The sequence below is a fragment of the Protopterus annectens genome, chromosome 10.part0 (genome assembly GCF_019279795.1).
Source record: "Protopterus annectens isolate FY-2018-M chromosome 10.part0, PAN1.0, whole genome shotgun sequence".
NCBI classification, from domain to species: domain Eukaryota; kingdom Metazoa; phylum Chordata; order Ceratodontiformes; family Protopteridae; genus Protopterus; species Protopterus annectens.
Genome location: NC_056744.1, coordinates 61,259,758 through 61,279,714, shown reverse-complemented (window position 1 = coordinate 61,279,714; position 19,957 = coordinate 61,259,758).

Below are 19,957 nucleotides of genomic sequence, written 5' to 3'. Positions count from 1 at the left end.
ACTTTTAAATCTAACATTTTGGTACTTGGTGCTTTAAATGTTTAAATGTTGATTAATTAGTGTATTAATTGAATTGCAGTGTTTTGTGGGAGACTATTTAAATGTGGATTGTAATTTTGGGCAGTTGTTCTGATGAAGTCATTTTAACATGATGAAAGCGCTTAACATGGTTTACTTTGGATGATTTTATTTTTTTATTATATTAAAAAAACAGTATCTACAGTTCCTTGGTGCTTTTTTTCTTTGGTTTATAGTTTATCTTGCACCAATACACTTTACTTTTGGTTTTTGTTGTATCTTGCAGTGTGGGGACCTATGGATCATTTGGACTCTTCCAATACATCAGCCGAGGGGAACCCTGTACAGGCAGGGGAGATCAGCGACCTGAAAAGGGAAGTTGCGGAGTTGAGAGGAGAAATTTCAAAATTATTGGAACTATTTTCCACTTATGGGACACAAGCTGGCTGTTTTAGAAGCTCTGACACGGTTGCTGGCAGTGAACTATGGAATGGCGATACATGTGCTACAGAGGAAACCCCCATTCTTTCTGAAGGAGAAGTCCTTGAGCAAAGAAAATGCCATGACGTCACTATGGCTGCTTTAGTTCATCATGGCAGCCGTAACATGCCAGGAGAGCATGTTAATCTACAAGGAAAAAGTTGTTTTAACATTCGGCAGATGCAGTCTGTATCTGTAGCTAACGGAGCCGTTTATCATGGTGAGGATGTTGAAGTTATCGAGGTCGAGGACAGCACAGTGGCAGGGAGTTCTTTTGGGACAATTAAAAAAGGTACTGTAAATTTTAAAGCTTTGCAAGCTGTTCCTTTGGGAACTGCAGAGCCTAATAGTGTTTCTCATGTCAGTGGAACGAGCCAATCTTTGACATCAGAGCCTGGCTTGTCTAAAAAAGTATGACAATTTACTGAAAAAGAATTACAACTTTCAGGAAATGAAAAATGTTTGTAATGAGAAAAGAAATAATGTGAATTCTTCTATTCCCATTTATAATTCTTTGAAGGATTTCATTTTTGCTTTTGAAAAGAAATTGTATAAATATAAAACATTGCAAATTGAAATGATGTATTTCAATGAATGTATCCTTTTGAAAATTGTACCCCAAGGTTTATGTGTTTTTAAATTCCATTTTGGTATATATTATGACACTGATATTATTACTGATTTTGGGAATTTGTTTGACAAATGGGGTTTGGAATTATTAGAAAAAGTAGTTTTTTACCAGGAACAAATGCAAGTTGTATTGGAAAATGAGTTGGATAAAATGAACAAAGATATACTAGATGATTTACTGTTCCAACAATATGAAGGGCTGTATGATAAAGTAATTAAAAGGGTAGAGAACAAATGCAATGGACAGTTCTATAAGAACAAAACGTAAACTGAATAGAGATGTAAGACAGTATGAACTTCATGAGGTCTATCCCATTAATAAAATTTATATAGAAAGAAATGTGGATGTGAAGGAAAATGAAAAAACTCACTTCGATTTGGTTCAGGGCGATATATATGATGGTGATGAAGGGGTTGATGATTATGTGAGTATAGATGGTAACAATGAATCCAATATGGGGGATTTTCAAGTTCTTGGTGAATGGGGGAAGAGATACAAGCCCTTACTGGGTAGTGCATGTACTATAGTTGGATCTAAGATGGATAGAACTGTTGATGGAATGGATACAACAGGGAATGTGTTGGAACAGGACAGCCTTATGAATTCAAATATTAGGAATTATAATCAGGCATGTGTTATTCAACACAGCCCCCTGTCTAATCACATCAAACAGATTTTATACAAAAACTGGGGTATATTCAAAGTAAATAATGAGGTATACAATAAGGTGGGGGAAAACCCATTTTTTCTATGAAGGTTGGCAGTAACATTAAATTAAGCTTGGAGAAAATTAGAGTGGATGGGATACATGACAGAGGCAATACTAAAGCCTGTGGGCATTGTTCTTATTGTGGGTATATTCTTCAGGTAGCTTTGCTAACCTTAAAAAATAGAATTGGTAGTGTTATATATTTAAGGAAAGGGAACTGTTATACTAACAAGATAGTTTATACTGCATTGTGTAACACCTGTGATGGATTTTATATTGGGAAAACAGAAAGAGCCCTGAAATGTAGAATATATGAGCATGTATATGAAATCAAACACCAAAAGGAAACCAACGCCCTCTACAGACATAGTCAGGTTTGCAGTGAACATACTGGCTTTAAATTTGCCATTGTGGATACACTGAATCTGGATGTGGCGGGTGGAGATTGGAAAAATCACCTATATAAAAAGGATTTAAAGTGGCAGCTTAGGTTGGCTGCAAACTTTTACCCTGGATTAAATGACCATATATCCATATTTTCAGTTCTAAAGGAAAGGGCTAATCAAATTATATAGTGTATATAGCCCCTTTTTGAATGTAGGTTGAGTTTATTGACAGTAGTATAACATATAAAATAAATGCATAAAATATAACATATATATTTTAAATTGAATGTACTTTTATATATAGTTTTGCTTAGATAAAATTTTCTGTAAAACTATGAATTATGTGAATATATATGTAATACAATATGAAAAGTGTATAAACAAGTACATTAGAATTTTATTTGATATATAGAAATTTTACTTTTAAATCTAACATTTTGGTACTTGGTGCTTTAAATGTTTAAATGTTGATTAATTAGTGTATTAATTGAATTGCAGTGTTTTGTGGGAGACTATTTAAATGTGGGTTGTAATTTTGAGCAGTTGTTCTAATGAAGTCATTTTAACATGATGAAAGCACTTAACATGGTTTCCTTTGGATGATTTTATTTTTTTATTATATTAAAAAACAGTATCTGTGGTTCCTTGGTGCTTTTTTTCTTTGGTTTATAGTTTATCTTGCACCAATACACTTTACTTTTGGTTTATATCACTTTCAAAGGCCAGAAAGCCAACGTTTTGCGTGTCATCACTCTCATCTTCAAGAGTGCTGTTAAACAGTGGATTAACACTCTCGCTCACCTTTAAAATAAAGTCATTCACAGTTGACTCAGTCCATCTGTTCTTAATGGTGGGGTTGTACGCTACCTCAATGTTATCAACTCCTGTTGCCATGATCCTGGCATTGTTGGTAAAAAACAGCAAAGATACAATAAAAGTAAAACAAAGCAATGATATCCAGGTGCCTCCTCAAGAAAGAAAAAACAATCCAATAATATAAACGAACAGGCAGAAGCAAAGCTCCACTTCTCCAAAATGTTTAATGGTACCAAACACAAACACAAGCGCTTTCACTGACTGCTTCTTCAGGTGTAAATAAAAAGGTATAAGGACACCATATTTCTATTCTTAATTATTGTCACATGACCTGTCATTAAACTTTAAAAAGCACTTCAATAAAAGTGATAAAAACATAATAAAAACACATAAAAATATATACATAACACAAAAATATATGTGAGTTGTGAAAGTTCCTAGTCGAGTTTTCAGGATGGGTCTCAGAGGGACATGGTCATTCAGACTATGACCTGTGTCCGCCCTTAACCTTACAATCCATTCCGCCTCAAGTCCTTCCATTCTGGTTTTAATGTCTCCTCCTCTTAAGTTTACCATGCATCTCCCCAATACCATAAACTGTGAGTTGTACGGTAGAATGCTTTCTAATGTTGGGAATTTCGGGGGAGCTTATGAGAGGCTGTGAGCAGTGATTAGTTGTAAATAAGTGATTTAGTTTGGGAAATTGAAACAGTTTAGTTGTTTTAATGTCAGGCATTGATGTGTTTTCTAAGAAATATTGGAAATGACTTTAGCTTTTTTTATAGTAGCATTTATTTATTTATTTATTTGTAAGCACATTTACTTACTTATTTATATTTGTTTGCCGGGATAATGCACTTATCAGTAGTGACCAATTCCAGCCTCACCCCAGGTGAAATACAAAACATTTCACAAAAAAAAATATACAGAAATGTAGGCAATAACAAAGTAGTTCAGGCTAGTTACATAGAAAAATTGTACTTATACAGCCTAGTGAACAATCAGAATGTAATGTACAATCAAGCAGAATATAATGTGCAATATATGCATTAGGATACATGGCATAAGGCCAGTCTAGATTTATACATAGTGCAGATATTTGTCACAACAGGGAGAGCATACAGTAGCGCTGGAAGAAGGTAGGTTGATGCTAAGGTAGATCTTGCAGTATCTGTCAAATATTGCTTGGCCCTGTAGAGGGAGCCAAGATTTTTGAAGAATTGTATTAATGGCTTGTAGTATATGATTGTCAGACCTAAGGTTGTCATCAATTAGGGTTCCTGACAGCCCGGAATATTGTGTCAGCCTTGTAATGAGCAGGAACCACTTGATCAAGATTTATAGGTTCATAGGTTCATAGTTAAGTACTAGGCTATCTGCCCGAGGGCATCTATAAGCCTAGTCAGAATGTGTTGGCTTTCGCCACCCCCTTAGATTAGTTCCCTATGCCTCGGTCCAGCAGAGCCATTAGTTCCCTGTGCCTCTGTCCAGCAGAGCCACTGCAGTGATCCCCAGGGTAAATTTTCTGTTTCCCACCCACTCATTAAGGTTTCTCTTGAAGAGTGTTAGTGAGGGGCTCTGCCTAATGTAGATTGGAATCCTGTTTCAAAGCATGGGGAGTCTCTGGGACAGGAATCTATCCCTCCGGCACATCCTATTTGTCATTGTGGTGAGGTTTAGATCCCTAGAGCGTGTGCCTCTTGGGGATTTGTTTTTTTTAGGTGGAGCATGTCCATCAATTCTGGTTTGGACATGGCCTTGTATGTCAGGCAGATATCACCTCTGAGTAAGTGGTATGCAACTGAGTACAAGCTGGAGTTTCTTCATTCAGGCTGCATAGGGCATATGTTTGAGCCCAGTAATCCTCTTGGTGAGGTACTTCTGTGGTCTTTTCAGCTGTTGCAGGTGTCTTGTAAGGTACATCCCAAATGGGGCATTGTACTCTATGATGGGTCTAATGAGTGATAAGTAGAGGGGCACAATAACCTCTTTTGTTCTAGATGCGAACCCTTTTGTGATTAGGTGGGCCACATAGAAGGATTTTCTAACCACCTTGGCAATATGATTATCAAATGAGAGATTACTATCTACTTGGGTCCCCAGATCCCTTATTACATTTTCTGTATTTAGGGGACTACCATGTATGTGGTAGTTCACGGGTACTTTGTTTTTTCCAAAGATGTTGACTATGCACTTTTTGGCATTTAGCTTGAGGCCATGATTTTGACACCAGGTATCCGTCTCAGTGAGACCCTTCTGGAGGATGTCTGTATCAGCTGGAGAGTTAATTATGGCCCCCAGTTTGCAGTCGTCTGTGAACTTGGTCAGCAATAGTCTTCCTGTGCTTGTCTGTACCTCTGAGAGGTATATACTGAACAGGAGGGGTCCCAGGACTGAGCCCTGGGGGATGCCACTTGTAACTGGTTTAGAGTCAGACCTAGAGCCTGCAACTCTCAACATGTGGGTTCTATACATGAGCCAATTGGCAACCCATCTCTTGACGTACGGGTTTATGTTCAGGCTGGTGAGATTGTCTATAATACCAGAATGGGGAATGGTGTTGAAAGCCTTTGCAAGATCTAGTAGGCTGTGTGGACCTCCTTTCCCTCATCTAAGCCTTGGTAGCTGTCTCAAAGAAGTCCACCAGGTTTAGGAGGCATGATTTTCCCTTACCAAAGCCAAAATGGGTAGGGACCAATGTTTGAAGGTTCCCAATGTCTCTATTAATAAATTCCATGATGATGCACTCAATAGCCTTGCAGACCGGGCTACTCAGGCTCATGGGGTGATAGTTCCCGGGGTCCGTTGTGGCTCCAACTTTGTGGAGTGGGATAATGGTTGCTGTGCACCACTCTATGGGTACTTAGCCTGTAGAGAGGCTGAGTTTGAACAGTGTGTTTAGGTGAGGGGTTTGTTCATTTTGGAGCTCATGTAAGACACAGCCTGGGACATCATCTGGTCCCATTGAAGCTGTGTTTTGGCTTTGGATAGGGCTGTTTTAACCTGTGTGTCAGTGATTGCCGGAGCAATACATTCTTCTGGTATGGTTATGGGCCCTTTAGGGGGTGAGAGAGGGGTGAAGTTTTCACTAAACCTGTCTGCCAGAATGTTGTCAATATCAGTCGGTTCAGTGAATTTTGTGCCATTCTGCACTAACCCAGAGCATATCTGAGAGTTTCCACTTAAGTTCTTGACATAGCTAAAGAACGCTTTGTGGTTATCTTTGGAGTCCTTGGCAATTTTTCTTTTGAAGCTAGCCTTGGATGATTTTATGAGGGATCATAGTTTCTTGCTGATACTAATCAGGGATGTCTTTCCTTCTTGGGATTTTACTCTTTTCTGCACTAGTTTCCTCCTTCTATTGTATAGCTTGTTTATGGCAGGGGTCCACCAGACTGGTTTCCTTTTCCTGGAGGAGTGAGTCTTGGTTTTGCTTGGGATAGCACGATCCATGCATTCTTGCAGGTGCTCACAGAGTGCCTTTGTAAGGGATTCAGCAGCTTGGACAGCATTGTCCTTTAGTATGGGGGCTGTGAACCTTTCCACCTCGGTCTTAAGTAACATGAACTTTGCTTTTGAAAAGCAAATTTATATATAGTTTTCTTAATATATATTTATATGCAGTTTTCTTTTGCTTACTGTTTTGGTTATTGTGTTGTATAAGGTGATGTGAAATGTATGCTTCTAGTTAAGGAATTGTTTTTTTGGGAGGTGAAAGAATAAGTTTGGTTTTAGTGGAGATGAGAAATAATTAAGAGTTTTTAAGTCAAGATTCAATGGTAATGAAGAAGTCTTAGTTGATCTCCTGAAGTTTAGTTATGGAAGGGCAGAGCAGATAAGAGTTGAATCATCAGCATATTGTGTACAAGTGACAAGTCTGGTGGTGGTGGTGTGAAGTTTATTTGTGAAAATGTTAAATAGAGGAGGGCCAAGTATAACCGTTGAATAAGCGGTTTCTTATCTTTACAAGACTAAACATTGGCTCCATGGGGCCTAGCTGTATTCCAGCTGTCTATAAACACAAGCACCATATAGCCCATCTTCTCTTAGACTTATTTAACCCTAGCCTTGCCACAAACTCTGTACCTGAAATTTGGAGAAAAAAACATAGTTGTCCTCCTCTACAAGAGTGACCCCACAAAAAAAGCAGTAACTTAAAGCCTCTCATTTGCACTAACATCATCCATAATGTTACAAAATGTATTATCTCTGAACTAATTAACAATGACATAAGTGACCTCCAGATCCTCAGTCCCAATCAATCTGGATTTATTAAGGGTGGGTCTTGCTTACTTAACCTAGTTGACTGTTTTGACAAGTTCACAGAAGCTTTAGAAAATTGCCAAACTGTCCATACTGCCTACCTCTACCATGCTAGATCATTTGACACCATTACACACATAGCATTATAAGCAAACTCTTTAGTCTCACTGCTAACACTTACATTGTCTGCTGGATAGCTAACTGCTTTACAGACTGAACTCAGATAGTCCATGTTAGAGGTGTCTCCTCTAGTCATAGAAACATTACTAGCAGTGACCCATGGGGTTCAGTCTTGGGTCCCCTCCTGTTTGACATTTACTTCACAAAAGTACAACTTAGGTATCCTAAGTCCATGTGCAACCCATTCTGTGGATAACTGAAAACTGGGTGCTGTTATCAACTCACAACATGGTACCCAAAATCTCCAGCACCACCTAGATTACACCTGCATTGGGTGTGCTAAAATCATGGGTTTACCCTGAATGCTAAGAAGTGTAGTATATTTAGCCCGTTATAGAATACAGTCCCCCCTTGCAAATGTACCTCTCTATGCACTCATACAATTTAAAGCAACTCCAAATATTCCTAACTAGAACATGCTCTGATTTTAGCTGTATAAGTTAGTCTGACAGACAAAAATCTCTATCTCTCTACTAAGCCTCTCAGAAGCTCCTTATATTTGATCTTTGCCCACCATTTTGTGTTATAAAAGACCCCTTAGTTTTCACCGTACTTCACCTTCATAGATCAAATAACTCACCTGCCGCTTACTCCAAGGACATACATCTCCACTATAAGATCAGTAATAACCTACTGGTATGACAGGTTTCTTACTCAAAGCATCCCTCATCTTTGAAACAGACTTCCCCTGCACATCAGAGTTTCTCCCTGAAAACATTTAAAGCAAACCTTGATGATGGGATTGGTAATTATATGTTCATTTGGATCTACTTTAAATAATCGAATTACCACTTTGTCAAATCACAGAAGATCAAGACCATGTTGCAGAAAACTTAATTCAGTGAAATCCCAGAGCATTGTATTTTGCTATCGGGAAACTAACTACTTGGCCACCAATAAACAAAATACAAACCAAAGCGAATTAAACCCACCAAAGTGGGGGGCCATGCCCCCCACACCCTCTAACTAAATATACCAACTCCGAAATCACACTACAGTTGAGAAAAGGGCAAAGTTCACCATGGTAGCCAAGTGGTTAGTCTCCCGGTGGCAAAATACAATGTTCCGGGAGTTCGTTGAATTAAGTTTTTGGCAACGTGGTCTCGATGTACTGCGATTCAACAAAGTGGTAATTTGATTATTTAAAATAGATCTGTTCATTTGTGGCATTAATACTGAAGGTCTCATATAGAGAAAGAACTAATATATCATTAAGGATAATGTTACTAAGGTTCTGAATGGCTATCCAGCCTTACCCATAGTATAAACCTATGAACTTGTGTTGTAATTTTCTTATTTGTATAAATATCTGAAAACTACACAATGTAGATAGAGTTGCCTGGTATCAGATAAAAGCTCACATCTGGATGAATAAAATGCTCTGATTGCATGTGTGTAACTTGAGTGGTTATTAAAGCAAAGCAAGTTATTTACAAAGCATTAAAAAAATATCATTCAGTGGATTGACATAGCAGAGGTGCTGCAAATGGAACACCTGACCCAAATGCCAATACATAAATGTTACAAGATGTCAATTAAATGACCATGATGCTTTAACAGACAGCTTCTCTGACTGTCAGACTGTCTTGTTTTATTTAAAGGTAAGCTAAACTACCTATTTATGATAAGACCAGACTGACAGTTTACAAGCTGCCCAAAAGTGATTATAATTGTGGTTATAATGACATTTTAAACTTTTTAAAAAATATGACAGTTTACAAGCTGCCATCGTATAATTACCATTGAAATTGCTTATACACAGGAGTACATACAGTTGCTCTGCCCAAAGTGCCAAATTTCCTCGCTACGGTTCTGTTATCATTTACTATGTTTATTGTGAGTTATAAAATCAATTTTAATACTTGGGCTATAATTGACATTATCACTGTACAAATTAATTTGTTCAATACAAATTCATTTTACAAATGTAAAAATGAATTTGATTTGAACAGTTTGCTGTTTATACTTTTTTTCTAGAGAAATTAACATTTATTTGTATTGAATTTATTACATGGTTTTGTGAAAAAGCTAAGGATGCAACCACTGAAAGTTTAGAGCTAAACTATCAGAAGATCTAGTGCATGCAATGAGTTAAGGATAATGGATCTCTGAAAGATGGCAGATTAAAAGGTGAGAAAAGATTTCAAGAGTGACTTGGGGTAAAAGAAAATTGGTTTGGAAACAATTCAGAAGCAAAAACAAAATAACCTATTAGCATTAAAAGTCAGAATTATGAATTCTGAGATCCCAGCATTAGGAATGAATTATAAAGGATAGTTCTCAAAGCACAGCACGGTACATTTATAATTGGAGATACCCACAGTTACTTTTATATATTTTCTCCCTCTCTCCGCACCCTACACAGAATGGATTCTTCACATGTGAAGAATAGAAGTATGTGACTGTAGAATAAGACATTAAGTGGCTCATTCAGTCTTCCCATCACCAACCCACTAAATTAGCCTCTTCAGTTTAACAAACTAAACTGCCATACATGAATCCTTTATATTTATCAAAGGCTTACAGTTAATGCTTTAATAATGTGATATATTTCATGGTTACTCCCCTTCCGTGATCTAATTATTTTCTCTGGCTGATTTTAAATCCACACATTGTAACACAGTACCCCATAATGACACAGACACATGAAGAAGGTGGTACAGAGGGGCAAACTCCTCCCCATCCTTACTCATGTGTGTTAAACCTAACCTAACCCTAACCCTTTCCCACATCCCAACCCTACACATTAGGGTACTAAACACCCTTTCCCTAATAGTACATATAGGTGTATGTCTGTAAGTGGTCAGGGCTTTTTTTTTCTTTTTGTTTCACTGAACACAAAAGGAAACTTTTTTTTACTTTTTTGATCAGTGTAGCAATTTAAGAAAATAGCATTTTGACTAAAAGTAAGGATAACTATTTTATTGCATTAAATGTATATCAACGAACTGTGTACACGAGAAATAGTAATATAATGTATATATTCTTACATACATATATGCAAACTCCAACTGAGATAAACTAGCATCTTCACTGTGTAATGCCTTAAACTTCCTGTAGGAGAGGCCCATGGGATATAAGCAAATGAACATTTAAGGACATACAGGTGTTTCAGCTGTATGGCTTCCAAATACCCATGACTTCACTTTTTAAGTCTTTACTGGTGCATTAAGGCCAATAAAGTCAAAATTCCACTAGCAGTAGAAATGCCATTTTTTAACAAGATAAATAATAACTTATGGCATAGGCAATCATACATTTATATAAATGACAACAAACTATATTGATATAATCCCAGCTGCAAGCATTTCACATCACAAACCATACTGACATAATCCTAGTTGCAAACATTATACATCACTTATAATCTACCCAATCATTATCAGTCAAACATTACATTAAATGTATCATGGGAATTTCCTGAGTGTATTATTTTATCTGTGCAAGTTTTCTAAGTATGTATATACATGCACCTGTATAATGAATCTCTTAAAATTAACTTGCTTATTCTTCTATTTAGCTTATACAATGTACACTAATTGTTCATTTTTTGTTACATGTAATGTATTTTTGGAGCTTTTCTCCCCAGGCCTCCACTGAAAATGGGCTCCTAACAGCCCAGTGGACCATCCTGTTAAACAACTGCCAATAAATAAATAAATAAATAAATAAAATACATAGCTCATTCAAGCCCTGCCTTCTTTTAAACCTTATTCCTCCCCATATGTATTGTTCCCACAATTCCCATTTTCCTATGTAATTTGCTCCTACCCTTTTTTAAAGATCACAATTCTAGTTGCTTTATCCATATTATCATATTCACTACTTATAGTAACAGTTGGTATAGACTTTGATTTCCATTTTCTAGTAAGTCCTTTTTTGGCAATCACCATAATTAGATTCAGCAAAGCCTTAATATGTCTAGGCAATTCTGATTCTGTATCATAGCTCAGAAAAATCATTCCCTAGTTACACCAACTTGCTTACCCAGTATCTCTGACAGAGAAGTCTTCAGGGAATCTTTAAAGTCGGCCAACTCATTACACTCCCAGAAAATATGTTCCCAATTATCTCGCTCTTCCCCATCACACCTCCAACATTTGCTGTCTACCTGAGGAAAAATTCTCTGGAGTCTATGTGGAGTATAAAATATCTATATAAACATTTCCAAGCAACATTTCTAAATCTTCTAGATCTTGTTGCATATTTGGGAGACATACATATATTCTCCCATTGTTTCTTTGTGAATTGCTTATCCAATCTTTCTTCCCAATCCTTTCTAACCTCCTCTGATTGATTCTTATAGTTATCATGCAATATTTTATATGCTCTACTAATTATTCCTTTTTTAATGGCAGCTTCTCTTCTAGATTCTACCAAAAACTCTACCAGTGCAGGTCTTTCATTCAGGATCCCCCCATTTCTTTCTCTTTGCCTGTACTCTGATATCAGTTCTTGACAGGGAAGACAATCTCTAACCTGCAGTCCAAATACATTCTTGGCATCTTCCCATTCTATTACCTTTCCCTCTCTAGTTATTTGCTCCCAGTACTTTGGTTCCTTTGCCAGTTTTCTCCAATAAATTCCAGCCCCCTCTTGCATGTTGTCTGAATCCTTAATTGCAGTCATCTCTATCGGCAGAATCTCCTTTCACCACTCCTGTTTTGGCTTAGTTCTTAGAATACTTTCTGCTGCTTTATGAATATAATATTCTATATGATTATTGTTATTCTCCTTAAAGATCTGAATCCAAAATCCCAGTCTCTCCTTGTTTCTTGAGCTTGCCCCCTGTTTCATCATCATCCTTTTCTACTTTGTATTATAGGTTTCTGCTTGTGCTATAATTAGGAGCCTTATCTGTGTAGTTCTGATATACCCCTTCAAATAGGGTAATTCCAAACTGACTTGTTCTAATGGAAGAATTAGCTTATCCCACTTGACTTTTGCCGTCTTCTACTCCCAGATAAAATCCTTCAACTCTTTATTAATTGCTATCCACAACTTCTCCTCTGGTTGATAAAAATATGTCTGACCTGTGTATAACACTAAAGGGATTAAAAACATTTTAACTGCTTGTATCTTACTATCCATATCCATATAACAGAGCTTCCAATTTCTCAGTTTTGATATTATCTTTCATTAAGTCTCTTCCCACATATCCTAAGCTGCCACGCAAGAATAATTTTTAATCCATACTCCTAAATACTTCATTTTAACATGTCCCCATAAATATGGATATTGCTGAACCAATTCGTGTGTAGGTACATATTTTACCACTATTGCCTTTGTTTTAGCTTCATTAATTTTGTATCCCAAAACGATTTGAAACTGTCTCAAAATGTTCCACAACACTGTAATGTCCTTTTTTGGTATTGTCAGGTATAAAATGATATCATCTGCAAACAAAGCCAGCTTTTCCTGACCACCATGCTAATTATATCTTTGAATTTTTGGGTACTTTATTTTCTTTCCCAATAGTTCTAAATATAATGCAAATAACAAAGGGAAAACAAGACACCCCTTCCTGGTTCCTCTGCTCAAGCAGAAATGATCAGAGAGGTCCCCGGCTACTTTAATTTTCTTCTCCAATCCCTCATATATCCTCGTAATCAACCTTATAATTTTGTCAGGAAATGCAAATGCTTCCATTGCGCTGCTCCAAAAGTCCCAGCTTACTCTCTCAAATTCTTTCTCTGCATCAAGACCCACCAGCAAAATGGTATTTTCTTAGATTCTGCTTTGCTCTGTATCATCAATGTCCTGTGCATATTGTCAAATGCATGGTGCAGTGGTGCAGCAGATGCATTGTCACATCACAGCAAGAGGTTCTCTGGTTTGATTCTTGGCTGGGGTGCCTTCTGTGCAGAGTCTGCGTGTCTTCCCTGCATTCGTGTGGGTCTCCTCTGGGTGCTCTGGTTTGCTCCCACCTTACAAAGGCATGCATCTGGAGCATTTCTCCCCAGGTCTCTGCTGAAAACTGTCTTTGTTCCAAGTCAGACTTTCCCAGTTAACAAATGTTAAATAAATAATAAATGTTTGCCTCCCCTCCAGAAAATCACACTGATCCATGTCAATCAGTTATGGCATCACATTTGCCATTCTTTTAGGTATTCTAGACATAAACGCTTTATAATCATGGTTTAGTATTGAAATGGGCCTGTGAAGCTGGATTTAATGGATCTTTACCCTCTTTAGGTATTACAGCTTCCACTGCTTTCTTCCAGGTTGTTGGTACTTCTCCTCCCCTTAAAATACTGTTAAACAAAACCTTCTAGATCTTTATCAGTTTTTCCTTCCTAGCTTCCATACTTCCGCAGGAATACCATCTATTCCTGGGGACTTTCCTGTGGATTGGTTATACATCACCATTTTTATCTCATCTCCTCCTATCCTAACTGTTAGTAATTGAGCCTCATCTACCTCTAAACTTGGCATATTTAATTCTTCTGTAAACATTTCCATTTGTACCTTTTCTTGGTTTCCATATTTCTCTGCTTTATAGAGACTTTCATATAATTTCCAAAATATTTCTAGTACCTCTACATGATCTCTTGTTACCTTCCTTGTTACAGGCTCCCTAAGCTTCATGACAGACCTTTCTACTTTCTGTTGCCTGCGTCATTGTGCTAAAAGTTTTTGTACTGTAGAGTTATTATAAAAATTAGTTGCTTAACAGCAATCTTTCCCATGCATATTATCGAGCTAATCCCTTATTTTCTGTTTTGCATTCTGCAGTTGCTCCTCTTCTTCTTCTGTGAGATTCCCCCTATTCTGCAACACTTTAACATTTGTCAGTCCCTCTAAATAATTCTTCTTACTTACTTCTTAGCAATATCTCCCATTCTTTTATTTCCACACTATTTTTAAACTCCACTTTAATTTTATCCCACTCCCTAGCTATATTTTCAGAAGAAATTTCTTTCTTCCCTAATACCTACTGAATAATTTCAACTACCCATTCCTTAAATTCCTCTCTTTTCAACATATAGGTGGAAAAGCACCAGTGTCTGGTTTTTATTTCGTTACTCTATATTTTTATTTTAGTTATTATTATTTCCCTTCTAGCTTCTATACTTCCACAGGAATACCATCTATTCCTGGGGACTTTCCTGTGGATTGGTTATACGTCATCATTTTTATCTGATCTGAAAGAGTTATTGGGTGAGTATCAAGACATTCAATTAAATGCACATGTAACTCTGAAATGTAAATTCTTTCTAGCCTAGCACAGTTTTTACATCTTAGGGAATAATATGTAAATTCACTCCAAACTCCTAATACTGAATTCACATTTTCCATGTCAAATATTTTATAAATTTCTTCAAAAATCTACTCTCCTTTGTTATACTTTCCCCTTCTGAGCCCCCAGACACATCTTCACTGCTGAAAATCAAATTCCAGTCCCCGTCTATGAATAATATTCTTTACTGAAAGCTTATTATTTCTCCCAGAATTTTTGCAAGCTCCATTATAGCAGTTTTAGGTGGAATATAAATACATGCCAGTGTAATCCTCCTCCCTTGCCACTAGCCCCTTAGTACTACAAATCTACCATTATTATCTTTTTTATCCTCTTCTATCATTATTGGAGCTCCTCTTGCAATTAATATAAGTACTCATATTTTCCTTTGTCCCAGGTATTCCACTGAATAGTCATCCTGAAAGCCTTTCTTTATCAAATTCACATGTTCATTTCTTTCTGTGTGTGTCTCCTATACCATAGCTATTTGCATTCTATATTTTTTTAAATATAGTTCACGCCTCTTTCTTTTTTTATATTTATCTGTGAGAACACTGATATTTAAAGACATTACAGAAAGTATCATTGTTTTAAAAAGTTATTATTCCCACCTTTTATGTATACCAGCTTTTTTGTTAAATGTCTAGTTCCAGCTTTTCTGTTACATGCATACACTGTTTGGCAGGTTGAACTTTTATACAGTTGTTTCTTGTCATACCCATTTGAGCCTATGTTACATCTTACAAAACATTTTATTTTATTGAAAGCCCTCAAACAAAAAACAAACACACCAACACCCCCTAAAACCGATTAACTTAATAATAACACACAAAGCTATGTACATCTTCAAATACTGAAGTTTTACCCTCCTAATAGTAACAAATGTCCCAAACTAACAGCCACACTCATAAACTTGATTTAACCTAAAAAAAGGGTTATCCATGCTAAGACGCGGCCCATGCTTCTACTAAGTGCTGTCTGGTTTTGTCTTATTTTTATAGTTCTAACAGCTGAGAAAACACCTGAATGCTTTCAAGAAACATTATCTTATATCCAATTTTTCTCTTTTTTTTCTAGCCAATTTTTTTATCAGATGGTAGTCAATTTCTCTTTATCAGATTGTCTCCATGGAGAGATGAGGACCAGATACAGAATTTCTACTAATCATACATTTATTTTCTAGAAAAAAGCCTTATAGTATTCAATATTCTTTTTTCATTTACTTGCTTTCACTTATAACTTGTTATTAGATCAAGCTAAGGGTCTTAATCCAGTCATTCCCCCATGCAAGAATGAAAAAAGCACATTCATTTTTCTTTTGTCATGCTGTTTTAATCAGACTTTTTTTACATTGCACTGCCTACATTTCTTAAAACAGAATAAGGTGAAAGAGAGAAGAAGGAGAAAAAAAGAAAAAAACAGGAGCACCTGTTTGCAATAGTATCCCCATTACCCTTAAAACAACTGCAAAACATTACTGTATAGCATGCAAAGAAAATCATAGACTATAAAATTGGTACTAGTAAGGAAAAAATTTTGTTTTACTTACAGTTAACTTTCTCCCTCCTTTTCCCTCTCCTAAATATTTTTCTAAACATTAATGACATGAAGTAGGGCATATACTTTCAATTCCCCTACAAGTCCAACAAAATCCAATATTTCAAGATTTTCTTGTTTTGTCATATTTCACAAATATAATTTTTGTTTTGTTATCCCACATTTGTCAGTTTCCAAGTTACTGGTGTTATTCCTGTTCATCTCCATCTCCCAGATCCTGTCTCTTCTTCATTTCCAACATGCTCTCAATTCTTCTTGTCAACTCTCATGCCCCCTTCCTTCTCTCCAGCATTTTACATTGAAACATTGGAAAAGATTTCACTGGCACAATCTCTCTGTGGTCTTTATTACCAGAAGAACAAGAAGCATAATCTTCTGCTGTTTCACATGTCACTTTTTGTTGGGCAAACTTTTATATTTCTTCCTTAGCATGTACTTCATCAAAAATTATTTTGTCCCTCCAAGGAAGAATATTTTGAAGATAACTGGGTACAGCAGTATGGCTCACATGCCTGCTTCTCTGCATTCACTGAATAGTGGAATAAATTTACTCCTCTTATTTCTGGTGTACGTAACCACAATGGATTTTGGTAGTGATTTGATCCTGAAGACACGTGAAATGCAATGTGATAGCATCGACAGTACTATTCATAATTTGGACAACGATCAATACACGACAGGTTTGTTGGATGGCAACACACATTTCAATGTTATCAACCCGAGTGATTCAATGAACGATTTGACAATTCATGACTGTATTGAGCAGATGTACCCAGATGCAACAGTGGATGTACACAATGTTGATATATGTTTTAGTTGTGGTACTGATGTTCTAGTTGATGCTGATAAGTGTGTACAGTTGAATATGAATGGGGAAACAAATGGACAAGGGAATTGTAATTTATTTTTTAATCCCAATATTATTGAGAATCATAAGGGCGATTTTAAATTATATAATTATAGTAATAAGTCCTTTGACAGAGATTGTGTAGAATTGTTTTCTAAGGGTTTTAGCTTTGTACCGAAAAAAAGAGGTAACATTGTCAACAGTATTATAGATCTGAAATTATTTACCCGTAAGTTAAATTTAAAAATATTGTACCAGAGTAACCCTTGGGGTTGTATTGAGAATGGTAGTAATAGACTATCTAAACCCAGCACTTACAACCCTCCTATGCATGACAGGATTGGTTTGTTTGAAAAAATGACGGAGAATGATATAAGAGAGGCCTTTATTGATTATAATAAGGATGTTAACAATGCCAGCAACTTAACGAAACAAGAAGAGGTCACCCTACGTAGGATTTTGTCCACCGAAAACATTAGAATTATGAAACCCGATAAGGGTAGTGGCATAGTAATAGTGGATAATAATGATTATATTTCTTACATGAATGCTATGTTGGTAGAAAATACATATAGTGAAATTAGTAGAAATGAGATCAACACTGCACATAAGAGGATTGACACCACACTTTTTGATATGTTATATCAGGGAGAAGTGGACGAACATGAATGGCGTTTTTTGCAAAATGAATTTCCGGTGATTAGTGGTATTTTTGGGATTCCCAAAATACACAAGGGTTTGGACAATTTGAACTTTAGACCAATAGTGGATGATAAAAGGAGTAAAACACATTTCATTAGTCAATTTTTAGATTACTATCTCAAACCAGGCATTGCATCTTTTTCACACATCTTGAGGGACTCCTGGGATTTTTTGAGTAAAATTAGCAATACTATATTTGAAGACAATGACACCTTTATTACTTTGGATGTATGCAATTTGTACACTGTTATACCCCATGATAAAGGATTGGAATGGTTGGAAGAACAATTATACTACACCAATATTTATGACCAGAATAAAATTAATGTTATAGTTAAATTAATGGGGATTGTACTTAATAATAATTTTATATTTTTTGATGGAGTATACTACAAACAGGACAGTGGTATTGCCATGGGAGCAGCGTGTGCTCCGGGTTTTGCTAATTTTGTTTTAACATATTGGGAGTTGAATTATGTATTTAATTCAGAATATTTTAAATATATTAAATTTTATGGGAGATTTTTAGACGATTTATTTATTATTTGGAATGGAGAAAGTGCAATATTAAATAGGTTTTTAGAATATCTTAATAATAGTATAACTTTTTTAAAATTCACACATGTGATTAGTAAGAAAAGTATTAGTTATTTGGACATCAATTTAACTTTTGATAATGTTAAGAAGAAGCTTGTGTCTAATATTTATAGGAAGCCCACATTCTCCAATTCGTACCTACATTTTGATAGTTGGCACCCTCACCACCAAAAAAAAGCAGTGGTTAAAGGCCAGATGGTGAGGGCAGCCAGAATGGTCAGTGAGGATGTGGATTTTGATCATGAAATTCAATTTATTATTAGCCTATTTTCAAATAGGGGATACCCACAGGACTTTTGTAATAATATAGCTAATGAAGTGAAATATAAGAGAAACAATGGCACATATAAGGCAATTTTACATAGTAACATGATGATTACCAGTGAAAGTCACCTCAGTCCAGCGGTGGACGTTGGAAAATTTATATGTAACAACGTTCCATTGTACATAACTACATATAATGGCATATCCTCGAGCATTATAAATATAATTAATAAGAATTGGAAATTTATAAGTACAGACAAATCACTTGAGGGAATGTTCACGGGCAGTGTTAAACATGTGTTTAGAAAGGACACCTCATTCAAAGATTTATTTGAAGGTTTGAATACTAATATTTATAACAGTTCACAAAAACCTAGGGGGAGTTTTAAATGCGGTAGATGTTCGACTTGTAAGTATTTAATTAACACTGAAGGAATGGTGATTGTAAATGGACATAATATTAGAATTAACTATCACATAAACTGTTACACTAAAAATGTTGTTTATATTGCTGTTTGTCAACAGTGTGAAGGTTTTTATGTTGGCAAAACTTGTAGACATTTTAGAGAGAGGGTTAAAGAACATCTACTGGATATTAGAAACAATAAATTAACAAATGCCCTGGCCAGACATATAAATCAATTTGGAAGTCACTCTTTTAAATTTTTCGGTGTTGTACACCAGAAGTTGGATATACAAGGCAAGTTTACTAAATACAATTTAGACTTGTCAGAAATGAGAGTGCAGATATTACTGAATGCTAACCAATATCCTGGACTTAATGAATACATAAGTATTAAGCCAATTTTATGGTTGAATAACATCAAGGGCAGTTAGTATGGCCTTGGTATTTTTATTGGTTTATGCAAATCTTTGCGTGATACATTGTATGTAATTGTTTCTATTAGGTATTTATTATTATTCTTTATGACCGTTGGTCCTGTCAAGACATTAGGGTACTTGTTATGCACACCATTTTTAATTCATTTTAGTGAGAGTTAGCTATATTTAGGACAAACTTTATTTATGATATAGGGTGCACATTAAGTGTACTTGACCTATAAAATCAATTTATGGTCATGTTTATATATACACATGGTGTACTGTTTATATGTTGTTTTATTATATTATATGTACATTACAATGTATAGTTGTTAGTTAATATTTTACTATTTATTTATTTATCTATACATCCAATTGTTATTTATTCAGTGTAACAGATGCTACAAGTTTTTAACACTTCATGTTTTTTACCACTTTATGGTTA